Source organism: Stegostoma tigrinum, chromosome 42 (assembly GCF_030684315.1).
Source record: "Stegostoma tigrinum isolate sSteTig4 chromosome 42, sSteTig4.hap1, whole genome shotgun sequence".
NCBI lineage: Eukaryota > Metazoa > Chordata > Chondrichthyes > Orectolobiformes > Stegostomatidae > Stegostoma > Stegostoma tigrinum.
This window is the reverse complement of record NC_081395.1, coordinates 13701002-13714225: the sequence shown is the minus strand read 5'-3', so window position 1 is coordinate 13714225 and position 13224 is coordinate 13701002.

Below are 13224 nucleotides of genomic sequence, written 5' to 3'. Positions count from 1 at the left end.
GTATGCTGCCAAACAGCAGCTCAAATCTCACTCACAGGTAAATGTCCAGGCTCGACGTTTGCCATTCAACACCATGTTCACAATGAGAACGTCACCCAGCTCAACTCTGCTGTTCCGTCTCTGACTGCGTTTAACACTAGGAGCCAGGTTAACATTGGGACAGAAAGGAGAGGGTGCGGCAATGGGATTAGTTTGGGGATTGATCCAGGGTTATTGCGAAATAGCAGGGCAGTAGGATTACTTGGGATTGATACAAGGCAATCTGGAAAAAACTGGACAGTGGGATTACTTTGGGGATTGATACAGGGCTATGTGGAGGGAGTGATGCAGTGAGATTAATTTGGGATTGATATAGGGCTATGGGGAGACATTGGTGCTAATAGATTAATTTGGGATTGATATAGGGCTATGAGAAGAGAGTGCAGCAGTGGGACTTGTTTGGGGATTGATACAGCGCTGTAGGGAGAGAAAAGGAGCAGTAGGTTTAATTTGGGGATTGATACGGAGCTGTGGTGAGAGTTTGGGGTAGTGCATATGGGGCTATGGTGAGAGTTTGGGGCAGTGCATACGGGGCTATGGGAAGAGATTGGGGCAGTGCATACAGGACTATGGGGCGAGATTGGGGCAGTGCAATTGATTTTGGGTTGACATATGGTCATGGGGAGTCAGTGGAGCAGTGAGATTAGTTTAGAATTGACTCAGCGCTATGGGGAGAGAGTGGGTCATTAGAATTAGTTTTGGGATTGATGCAGGGCTATGAGGAGACCATAGTGCAGTTGGATTGGTTTGGGATTGAAACTGGATCTTGGGGAGAGAGTGATGCAGCTGGGTTAGTTTGGGGATTAATACAGGACCGTGGGGAGAGAGTGGGGCAGTTGGACTCAGCTGGGGATTAGTACGGTGCTACGTAGAGAGAGTGTGGCAGTGGCATTAGTTTGGGGATTGGTACAGGGCTACGGGGAGAGAGCGAGGCAGTAGGATTTGTTTGGGGACTGATACAGGGCTGTGGGGAGAGAGAGAGCAAGGCAGTGGGATTAGTTTGGGTTTCGAATCAATATCTATGCCCCATACACCATGACTAATCTACTACTGACAGACTGTGTTTGGCATCATCAATTCACCCCCTCTCTTTGCTCAGACTACTAGGCGACATACAGTTTATGACCCTTCAACTCACTTGTTTCTGAATTTATCAGTCTGAATTTGCCCTCTCTACTCCCAAGAAGCACTGATAAGTGTCGACACAGTGTGGAGTTAGAGGAACTCACCAGGTCAGGCAGCATCAGAGGAGCAGGAGAGTTGACGTTTCGGGTTGGGCTGACATGTCAGCTCTCCAGCTGAGTCCTAATGAAGGGTCCCAACCCAAAACGTCGGCTCTCCTGCTCCTCTGATGCTGCTGGCCCTGCTGTGTTCCTCCAGCTCTACACTGTATTGACTCTAACTCCAACACCTGCAGTTCTTGGTATCTCCTACACTGAAAGGTGTCCTGGAAAAAGCAGCTCATACCTTTGGCACTCCATGCTTGACTGTTGACATGGAGGAGCACTACCAGTGTGTACCGTCTCCAATATACACTCAGTGAGGATATTAAGACAGCACCTTCTGAGGCTGTCACCCCCGCAGTTAGAGGGACAAAGGCAGCAGATACATGGGAACACTGTTACCCACGTTACAACTTTGCTACCTCTCTGCTGTCCAACTCCCTCTTGCTGTACAAATTGATTTCCCTCATATTCCCACCCGATTCCCTTTCAAAATTGTTCATCGTCACTGCATCCTGCCACCCCAACACCCCAGAGGGCAGCAAAATCTAGCTCATTAGCACTTGCTGGGTCAACAGAAAGGCTGTCCCTGTTAAATTGCACCAACTCACACATGCCTTGCATTAAATTCCAGGGGCTGTTGGACTTCCCATTCACCTAGCTTGCTGCACCCCATTTGTCTCCTTCTCACTCTTTGCCTCAGCTCCAGGTCTGACGCAGCGAGTGCCGGTCATTATTAAGCTTGATGGGGTTCAGATGAGATTTACCAAAGTGTTGCCAGGAATGGAGGGTTTAACTAATGAGAAGAGGCAGGATAGGCTGGGGATATTTTTCATTAGAGCATAGGAGACTGAGGGATAAACTTTCAGAGACTTATACATTTGAAGGGCATAGGTAAAGTGAATGACAAGTGTCTTTTTTCCTAGGGTGGGGGATTTCAAGACCAGGGGGCAAATTTTTAAGGTAAGAGGAGAAGGATTTTAAGAAGAAATGAGGGACAATTTTTTACACAGGTAGTGGAACGTGTGTGGAATGAGCTTCAAGAGGAAGTGGTGAATGTGGGTACAGTTTAAAACACATTTGGATAAGCACTTGAATAAGGAATATTTGGAGGGATACAGGCCAAGCACAGGCAGGTGGGGCTGGTTTAGTTTGGGATTATCAGGGAGGTGATGGTCTGGTAGTACTATGGATGGACTGCTAACCCAGAGATGCAGGTAAAGTTCCAGGGACCCCGGTTCAAATCCTGCCACAGCAGATGGTGGAATTTGAATTCAATAAATATCTGGAATTAAGAATCTAATGGTGACCATGAATCCACTGGTGATTTCAAGAAAAACCCATCTGGTTCACTAATGCCCTTTAGGGAAGGAAACTGCCATCCTTACCTGGTCTGGCCTACATGTGACTCCAGGCCCACAGCAATGTGGTTGAGTCTTAACTGCTTAGGGATGGGCAGTAAATGTTGCCTGGCACCCTCATCCCATGAATGAAATACAAAAAAAGATTACCGTTGGCAGGAACTGGCTGGACCGAAGGGTCAGTTTCTGTGCTGCATGTCTCTGTGAGTCTGTACAAGTCAAAACCACCTCACAGCTCTAATCCCATTTTCCAACTCTTGGTCATTGGCCTTGGCATTGTCAAGTGCAATTCAAAATACTTCTTCAATGTGAAGAGGATTTGTGCCTCTCACAGGGCAAGACCTCCAGATTCCCACCACAGATTCTGGGTTAAGAGGTTACTCTTTTCCTCGAAAATGGCATCCCAGGATGACAGAGTAGTGAAGAGGGTGCTTGGCACACTTGCCTTCATCGGTCAGAGCTCTTAGTACGGGAATTGGGATGTCACTTTGTGGCTGTACAAGAAATTGGCACGGCCACGTTTGTAGTACTGCATACAACTCTGGCCACCCTGCTGTAGGAAGGATAAACAGGAAACACAGAAAACAACAAATTTACGGGGATGTTACCGTGTCTGGAAGGCTTCACTTATAAGGGAAGGCTAGATAGACTAGAACTTTTCTCTCCATAGCTCAGGAGGCTGAGGACTGATTTGTAGAGCTTTATATAATCACAAGGGGAAATGAGAAGGTGAATAGCAAAGGTCTCTTCCCAGGATAGGGGGGTCCAAAATTGGAAGGCATAGGTTTAAGACGAGAGGGGAAAGATTGAAAAGGATCTCAAGGGGTAACGTTTTCACACAGACACAGGTACATATCTGGAACAAGCTGCCAGAGGAAGTGGTAGAGCTGGGTAAAATTACATTTAAAAGACATTTGGACAGGTACGTGGATAGAAATGGTTTGGAGAGATAAGGGTCGAATGCCATACAGAACTAGTTCCATTTTGGAAGCCTGATCAGCATGGACGAGCTGAGCCGAAGGGTCTGTTTCCGTGCTGTATGACTCTTTAACCTCCTGCCCCTCACCAGCTTGGATGTCGCTGGCGAGAGGAGAATTTGTTGCCTGTCCCTGCCTGAATTGTATGGCTCACTTGGCAATTTTCAGAGACCAGATCAGTCAAGCATGTGGCTGTGGGGTCTGCAGTCACATATAGGCCAGACCAGGTGAGGATGTGCAGGTTTCCTCTTCCCTCAAAAAGGTTTCTAAAAACCTTTCAATGACTGATTTTATAATGCAATTTTTAAAATCTAGCAGCTACTGTGTGGGGCATGAATGCATAACAAAGCACTGGACTCACGCTCCAGTCCAACTCTCCAATTAAACCTGAGTCCATAAGCCAATCTACCCTGACCCTCCCATTCTGTGAGGCTCAGCTTTAAAGCCATAGACCTCGACAGCAGTGAGAAAATAAAGAAGGCCCTTCAGCCCATCAAGAGTTCAATACTAGATCGTTCTATATTAGGAAAGATGTTGTTAAACTTGAAAGGGTGCAGAAAAGATTTAGAAGGATGTTGCTGAAGTTGGAAGGTTTGAGCCATAGCTGGAGACTGAATAGGCTAAGACCATTTTCCCTGGAGCATCGGAGGCTGAGGGGTGACCTTGGAGACATTTATAAAATCATGAGGGGCATGGGTACGGTGAATGGAGCAACTTTTTCATGCAGAGAGTGATGCGTATAGGGAACAAGTTGCCAGAGGAAGTGGAGGAGGCTTGTACAATTACAACATTTAAAAGGCATCTTGGTGGGTAGATGGTTGTGGACCAAATGGGACAAGATCCATAGCACACCTACAGTGTAGAAATAGGCCCTTTGGCCCAACAAGTCCAGACCAACCCTCAGAGCATGCCACCCAGACTCACTCCCCAAACCTACCTAACCTATACATGTCTGAATGCTACGGGCAATTTAGCATGGCCAATCCACCTAGCCTGCATGTCTTTAGACTGTGGAAGGAAACCAGAGCACCCAGAGGAAACCCACGCAGACACATGGAGAATGTGCAAACTCCACACAGACAGTTGTCCAAGGATGAAACTGAACCTGGGCCCCTGGTACAGTGAGGCAGCAGTGCTAACCACTGAGCCACCATGCCCATAAAGATTAATTTAGGATATCTGGTTGACATGGATGAGATGGGCTGGAGGGCCTGTTTCTGTGCTGAATGACTCCATGACTCTAGCCTATGCCTGTCGAACCTCACAGTTCAAGTATTGTGAATGTTAATCTTTATTTTTGACAGGGCGAGTGCCAATGCTTGATTGATCTCTTGTCTTTTGTCCTTCTGTAGACCTGGGCTGGGAACATTGGATTCTGTACCCGGAACAGATTACATACGTGGCCTGTGCAAGCTGCAGGCACACACGGGATCTGGTGTCCCTCCGCTGTCGCCAAGACCGACCTTCCACGGGATCGAAAACTGGCAGGGTATGCTACTGACTCAGGGCATCGGAGCCCAGCTGTCAGCTCGGCCAAATAGAAAGCATGGGAGGGCAAGTATCTGAGGTTAGAGGCACAGAATACTGGAGTGGGAATAGGCCATTCAGCCCTTCAAGCCTGCTGCTCTATTCAATACTACTAACAACTGAAAAGCCTCTGTTCTCTGGCTTTCTCCCCTTTGAACCGATTCGTCCTCAGAACTACATCCAACTTCTTCCTGAAAATATCCAATGCTTTGGCCATCATCAGTTTCAAGGGCAGACAATTCCACAGGCTCTGCACTCTCTGGATGAAGACATTTCTCCTCATCTCAGTCCTGCCCTGTAACCTTTAGACTGTGAACCACACCCCAACTGTGATTCTGGGTCATGGGGAATTCCCTTCCTGTACCCAATTCCCCTACCCCACCACCACCATCAGAATTTTGTCGGTTTGGGGCAGTGCAGCACAGGTTGCAAGGATGCAAGTGCCATCCACCAGCCCAGACTGGCACAACCGGTTGCAAAACATGAGCACCCTGGAAGGGGGCACGGATGAAGTTTGGTATGTCAAGAGATGTGCCTTACCTGCAGTTGTGGACAGATGTGCTGAGAGTCATGGCACTCCACTTTCTAGATGTGTCTCTGTGTGTTAGACTGCTGCCTGGGATACTGAAGCTCCACGATGTGCCATAATGCCTGAGATAAGGAGCTACCAGCTATTCATTCTCCTCAGTCACTTGCAAACATACTGCTGTATCTGCTTTGTTGACAGATCAGAGTGGGAGGGGTGTGAGGTTCTGTCTGTCTAGCTGTCTGTGAATGCTTCAGAATGCTATTATTCAACCTGTTCTCCACTACAGGGTTCCTAAGCACTTTGGTTAATAGATTCTGACACTCACACACCTCCGCCCCCCCCCCCATTTATTAAATTCCACTGTCTCTTACATAAAACATTACAGCACATCAGCAAATATTGTTTAGTCCCCTTGGTTCCAAGGATGTGGAGATTTACTTCCAAATTAGTCTATTAAATAACATAAATTAATCACTCCCCACCCAAGCCATTAACTCAGAGTCACAGGAACTAGGCCCAAGCCCCTCCAACCCTCCCTCTCACCACCTTGAGATGCTCTTTGTGTTCCTGCAGTCCAGTCTGGGTACCTCTCCTTCTGCGGGTCAGTGTCGAATTTTATTGCCAATTCCCCCTCCAAGACAGACAGCGTGGCAGTGTAGGAGGATGCCCTGTGTTAAGGGTGCTATGGCAATGCAGATCATCACAGTCAAAACACGAGTGTTCCCAGGACGCAGCGTGGGAGAAAAAGAGCAGGTGGTGACCTTGGAACGGGAAAAACAAGCTGGAGGAATTGTGTCAGCAGCTGTCAACAGCAGCAGGCAACCCAGGGAGAGTTCTCACAAAAGCATCCTGCCGTAAAATCCCTCGCCGCTCAGAAATCCCAGTTCTTTCTGATGTTCTCAGTCCATCTTTTGAGGCAACTTTGAAACAGCAATAATTTAATTGAGGCCAGCATCTCATCACCAAGTCACCTGTTATTTACAGACTAACAGATGGTGGCTGTGGTACTGCCTCATGTAGCGACAGGTACCAGACTGTCAGTATACCTGACACACACCATTTTATGGGATAGTAGGAACTGCAGATGCTGAAGAATCTGAGATAACAAGATGTAGAACTGGATGAACACATCAGGACAAGCAGCATCAGAGGAGCAGGAAAGCTGATGTTTCAGGCTTAGACCCTTCTTCAGAAATCAGAAATCCATTTCTGCAGAAGGGTCTGGGCCTGAAACATCAGCTTTCCTGCTCCTCTGATGCTGCCTGACCTGCTGTGTTCATCCAGATCTAAACCTTGTTAACCCACCATTTTGTGTCTGCCAGGGCTCCTTAATGGGACCACATTAACAGCCCCAATCTGGGAACTCATATTCTACAAGGCCTAGCTGGCTGACCTTATTACAATCACTGCAATAAACTACTTCTGCGAATTCACTTCACAATCCCTTTCCATTGTGTCTGAATGTTTTCCCCTCACAGTCTAATGTAAAACGGTGGTTAGAGAATTTGTGAACTGTCAAGAATCATAGAATCCCTACAGTCTGGAAGCAGGCCATTCAGCCCATCAAGTCCACACTGAAGTGCGTTCCACCCAGACCCACACCCCCATCCCATAACCTTGCATTCCCCATGGCTAATCCACCTAGCTTACACATTGCTGGGCACTATGGGGTACTTTAGCATGGCTAATCCATCCAACCTGCACATTTTTGGACAATGGGAGGAAACCGGAGTGCCTGGAGGAAAGCCCACGCAGACAAGGGAAGAATGTGCAGTCCCAAAAGCAAAAGTCTACCACCATCTCTGTCTTCTACTTTCAGGTCAATGTTGTATCCAGATGTTTAGTTCTCCATGGGTACCATGTGAAAGTGACCGTGCTAATCAGTCTACCATGGGAAATCTTGTCGAACACTTTTCTGATGGCTATATAAATAACGTCCACCCTTCTGCTTTCATCAATCTTCCTCATCACTTCTTAAAAAAAACTCCGTCAAGTTAGTGAGACATGATTTCTCACACACAAAGCCATGTTGACTATCTGTAATCAAACCTTGACTTTCCAAATACATGTAAGTCCTGCCCATCAGAATGCCCTCCAACAACTTTTCCACCACTGATGCCAGGCTCACTGGTCTGCGGTTCCCTGGCTTTTACTTCTCACCTCTCTTAAGTAGTGGCTCCACATTAGCCAACCTCCAGTCTTCCGACATCTCATCCATGGCTATCGACGGTAAAAAAAAAACTCAGCAAGTGGCCTAGCACTCACTTCTCTTGCTTTCCAAAAAGTTCTAGGGTATACCTGATCCAATCCTGAGGATTTATCAACCTTTATGTGTTTTAAGACATCGGGCACTTCCTCTTTTGTAATAGGACGTTTTTCACGCTGTCACTATTTATTTCCCAAGTTCTCTAGCTTCCACATCTTTCTCCACAATAAATACTGGTGCAAAATACTCAGTTAAAATGTCACCCATCTCCTACAGTTCCACACATAGGCAGCCTTGCTAGTCTTAAGGGTTAAAGGGGCTCTGTCCTCTGCCCAGTTACTCTTTTGTCCTCAATGTATTTTTAGAGACCCTTAAATGTATTTGCCAAAGTTATCTCCTGCCTCTTTTTTGCTCTCCTTATTTCCCTCTTAAGTTTACTCCTACTGCCTTCATACTCTTCTAGAGATACACTCAATCTTTGCTGTCAATGCTTGACATATGCTTCCTTCTATTTCTTGGCCAGAGCCTCAATTTTTCTTGTCATCCAGCATTTCCTAAACCTGCCAGCCTTGCTCTTCACACTAACCACTGGATCTGGAGTCTCGTTATTTCATTTGTGAAAGCTTCCCACTTTCCAGATGTCCTTTTACCTGTGAACAGCTTCCCCAATCAACTTTTGAAAGTCTTTGCCTGATACCATCAAAATTAGCCCTCATCCAATTTAGAACATTAACTTTTAGATCAGGTCTACCCTTTTACGCAACTACTTTAAAACTAATAGAATTGTACTCACTGGCTCAAAGTGCTCCCCCACTGACTCCACAGTCACTTGCCCTGCCTTATTTCCTAAGAGAAGGTCAAGTATATATAATGAAGAAGAAAATTGTCATGTATGTGCTTAACAAATTCCACTCCACCGAAGTCCTTAACGCCATGGGGTCCAGTCTATGTTTGAAAAGTTAAAATCTCCCACCATCATAACCCTATTATTCTTGAAGATAACTGAAATCTCCATACAAATTTGTTTCCCAATTTCCTTCTGGCTATTTGAGTTGGGAGGTTTATAATACGATCCCAATGAGGTCTCAGTTCCATGCAACTATCTCCACTAAAATTACTCCCTGGAATATCCTAACTAAGTACAGCCGAAATCTTGTCCCTAACTACAATCATCCCTCCCCCTCCTCTTTTGCCCACCTTTCTATCCTTCCTTATAACATCTATACCCTTGGATTATTAAGCTGCCAGTCCTGTCCATCATGAGCCATATTTCTGTAATAGCTATGATAGCCCAGACCTATGTTCCCAAACAAACCCTGAGTTCATTTGGCTTATCTGTCGGCACTCTTGCATTGAAATAAATGCAGTTTAATTTATCAATCCTACCTCATTCTTTACTTTGTTCCTGCCTGCTTTGACTGTTTGACTTACTCCTTTTCTCACCTGTCTCAGACTGATCCCTTTTCTCATTGTCTCTCTGGGACCCCAGCAATTCAAATCCTCCCCAGTAGCTCTAGCAAATCTAACCACCAGTACGTTGGTCCCTTACCAATTCTGGTGCAACCCATCCTTCTTATACAGGTCAACCTCAGTCCCAGAGCAGTGAGACATCAGAATAGTGTGTTGCCTCCCTGAAGCCAAGACCAAGGATATCTCGGAGAAGGTGCTGGATATTCTTAAGGGGGAGAGAGACCAGCAGGAGGACATTGTACACATTGGAACTAACAACTTGGGAAAAGCAAAGGCCGTGGTTCTGATGAGACAATATAGGAAGTTAGGCAGAAATTTAAAAAATAGGTCCTTGAGAGTAGTAATATCTGGATTACTCCTGGTCCCTCGAGCTAGTGATGGTAGGAATAGGAGGATGGAGCAGAATGTGTGGCTGAGGAGCTGGTGCAGAGAGAAGGATTCACATTTTTGGATCATTGGAATCTCCTCTGGGGCAGCAGTGACCAGTATAAGAAGGATTGCACCTGAATTGAAACGAGACTAACATATTGGCAAGGAGATTTACTAGAGCTGCTGTGGAGGATTTAAACTCCCTAGTGGGAGTGGTTCCCAACACCCAGAGGAATGGGTATTGGAATCCAGGCAGATAGTGAGGAAAGAGGGCAGTCTGAGACTGGTACAGTTGGACAAATGAATAAGTCAAACAGTCAAGGCAGGCAGGAATAGAGCAGAGAATGAGGTAGGATTGATAAATTAAACTGCATTTATTTCAATGCCAGAAGCCTAACAGATAAAGCAGATGCACTCAGGGCGTGGTTGGGAACATGGGACTGCGATATCTTAGCAATTACAGAGACATGGCTCAGGGATGGACAGGACTGGAAGCTTAATGTTCGAGGCTACAGGAAAGATCAAAGGTAGGCAAGAAAGGAGGGGGAATGCCGTTTTTGACTGGAGATACGATTACGGCTGTACTGAGGGGGGATATTCCTGGGAATACATCCAGGAATGTTGTTTGGATGGAACTGAAAAATAAGAAAGAGATGATTACCTCATTGGGATTGTACTTTAAATTCCCCCAGTAGTCCGCCAGAATTCAATAAACAAATTTGTGAGGACATTTCAGTTATCTGTAAGAATAATAGGTTGGTTATGGTAGGGGATTTTAACTTTCCAAACATATGTGCCAAATTGGTAAGGGCTTGGATGGAGAGGAATTTGTTAAGCGTGTACAAGAAAATTTTCTGATTCAGCACATGGATGTACCTACTAAAGAAAGAGCAAAACTTGACCTACTCTTGGAAAATAAGGCAGGGCAGGTGACAGAGGTGTCAGTGGGGGAGCACTTTGTGGCCAGTGATCATAATTCTATTAGATTCAAAGTAGTGATGGAAAAGGATAGACTGGATCTAAAAGTTAAAGTTCTAAGTTGGAGTACGGCTAATTTTGACAGTATGAGGCAAGAACTTTCAAAAATAGGTTGGGAGCTGATATTTGCAGGTAAAGGGACAACTGGAAAATGGGGAGCCTTCAAAAATGAGATAATGAGAGTCCAGAGACAGTGTGCTCTTGTTAGCACGAAAAGCAAGGCTGGGAGGTGTAGGGAATGCTGTATGACTAGAGAAATTGAGATTTTGGCCAAGAAATAGGAGGAAGCATGTGTCAGGTATAGACAGCAGGGATCGAGTGAATCCTCAGAAGAGTATGAAGGCAGTAGGAGTATACTTTAGAGGAGAATCAGGAGGGCAAAAAGGGGACATGAGGAAACTTTTGCAGATACGTTTAAGGAGAATCCAAAGGGATTTTACAAATACATTAAGGACAAAAGGGTAATTACGGAGAGAATAGGGCCCCTTAAAGATCAGCAAGGCCACCTATGTGTGGAACCTGCAGGAGATGGGGGAAATACTAAATGCTGCTTGGCCTGCTGCGTTCATCCAGCTGTACATCTTGTTAACTTAGATTCTCCAGCATCTGCAGTTCCTACTACCTCAGAGTCTTTACTACATGAGTGTTTACTGTGGAGGATGATAAAGAACGTGGGGAAATAAATAGCAAGACCTTGAAAAATGTCCATATTCAGAGAAGGAGGTGCTGGATGTCTTTAAACGCGTAAGGGGTGGATAAATGTGGATAAATCCCTGGGACCTAATCAGGTGCATCTTAGAACTTTGTGGGAAGTTAGAGAAGTGATTGCTGGACCCCTTACTGAGATATTTGCATCATCAATTGCCACAGGTGAGGTGCCAAAAGTTGGCCAATGTGGTGCCACTATTTAAGAAAGCTAATAAGGAAAAGCCAGGGAACTATAGACCGGTGAGCCTGAGATTGGTGGTGGGCAAGTTGTTGGAGGGAATCCTGTGGGACAGGATTTACATGTATTTGGAAAGGTAATGACTGATTAGGGATCGTCAGCATGGCTTTGTGTGTGGGAAATTATGTCTCACTAACTCAGTTGAGTTTTTTGAAGAAGTAGCAAAGAGCATTGATGAGGGCAGAGTGGTGGACGTGATCTATATGAACTTCAGTAAGGTGTTCGACATGGTTCTGCATGGTAGACTGGTTGGCAATGTGAGATCACGCAGAATAGAGGAAGAGCTAGCCATTGGATACAGAACTGGCTCGAAGGTAGGAGACAGAGGGTGGTGTTGGAGGGTTACGTTTAAGACTGGGGGCGATGATCAGCGATGTACCGCAAATTTTGGTCCTGGGTCAGTGATAATGGGAACTGCAGATGCTGGAGAATCCAAGCTAACAAAGTGTGAAGCTGGATGAACACACCAGGCCCAGCAGCATCTCAGGAGCACAAAAGCTGACGTTTCGGGCACCACCCACACCCTCCACCTCCTCCAGAACTTCCAATTCCCTGGCCCCCAACACTTCATTTTCACCATGGACGTCCAGTCCCTATACACCTGCATTCTGCATGCAGATGGCCTCAAGGCCCTCCGCTTCTTCCTGTCCCACAGGCCCGACCAGTCCCCCACCACCAACACCCTCATCCACCTAGCCGAACTCGTCCTCACCCTCAACAACTTCTCTTTCGATTCCTCCCACTTCCTACAAAGGGGGTGGCCATGGGCACCCGCATGGGCCCCAGCTATGCCTGCCTCTTTGTAGGTTACGTGGAACAGTCCCTCTTCCGCACCTACACAGGCCCCAAACCCCACCTCTTCTTCCATTACATTGATGACTGTATCGGCGCCGCCTCTTGCTCCCCAGAGGAGCTCGAACAGTTCATCCATTTCACCAACACCTTCACCCCAACCTTCAGTTCACCTGGGCAATCTCCAGTGCATCCCTCACCTTCCTGGATCTCTCAGTCTCCATCTCAGGCAACCAGCTTGTAACTGATGTCCATTTCAAGCCCACCGACTCCCACAGCTACCTAGAATACACCTCCTCCCACCCACCCTCCTGCAAAAATTCCATCCCCTATTCCCAATTCATCCGCCTCTGCCGGATCTGCTCCCACGATGAGGCATTCCACTCCCGCACATCCCAGATGTCCAAGTTCTTCAAGGACCACAACTTTCCACACACAGTGGTCGAGAACGCCCTTGACCGCGTCTCCCGCAATTCCTGCAACACATCCCTCACACCCCGCGCCCGCCACAACCACCCTAAGAGGATCCCCCTCATCCTCACACGCCACCCTACCAACCTCCGGATACAACGCATCATCCTCCGACACTTCCGCCATTTACAATCCGACCCCACCACCCAAGACATTTTTCCATCCCCTCCCCTGTTTGCTTTCCGGAGAGACCACTCTCTCCGTGACTCCCTTGTTCGCTCCACACTGCCCTCCAACCCCAACACACCCGGCACCTTCCCCTGCAACCGCAGGAAATGCTACACTTGTCCCCACACCTCCTCCCTCACCCCTATCCCAGGCCCCAAGATGACATTC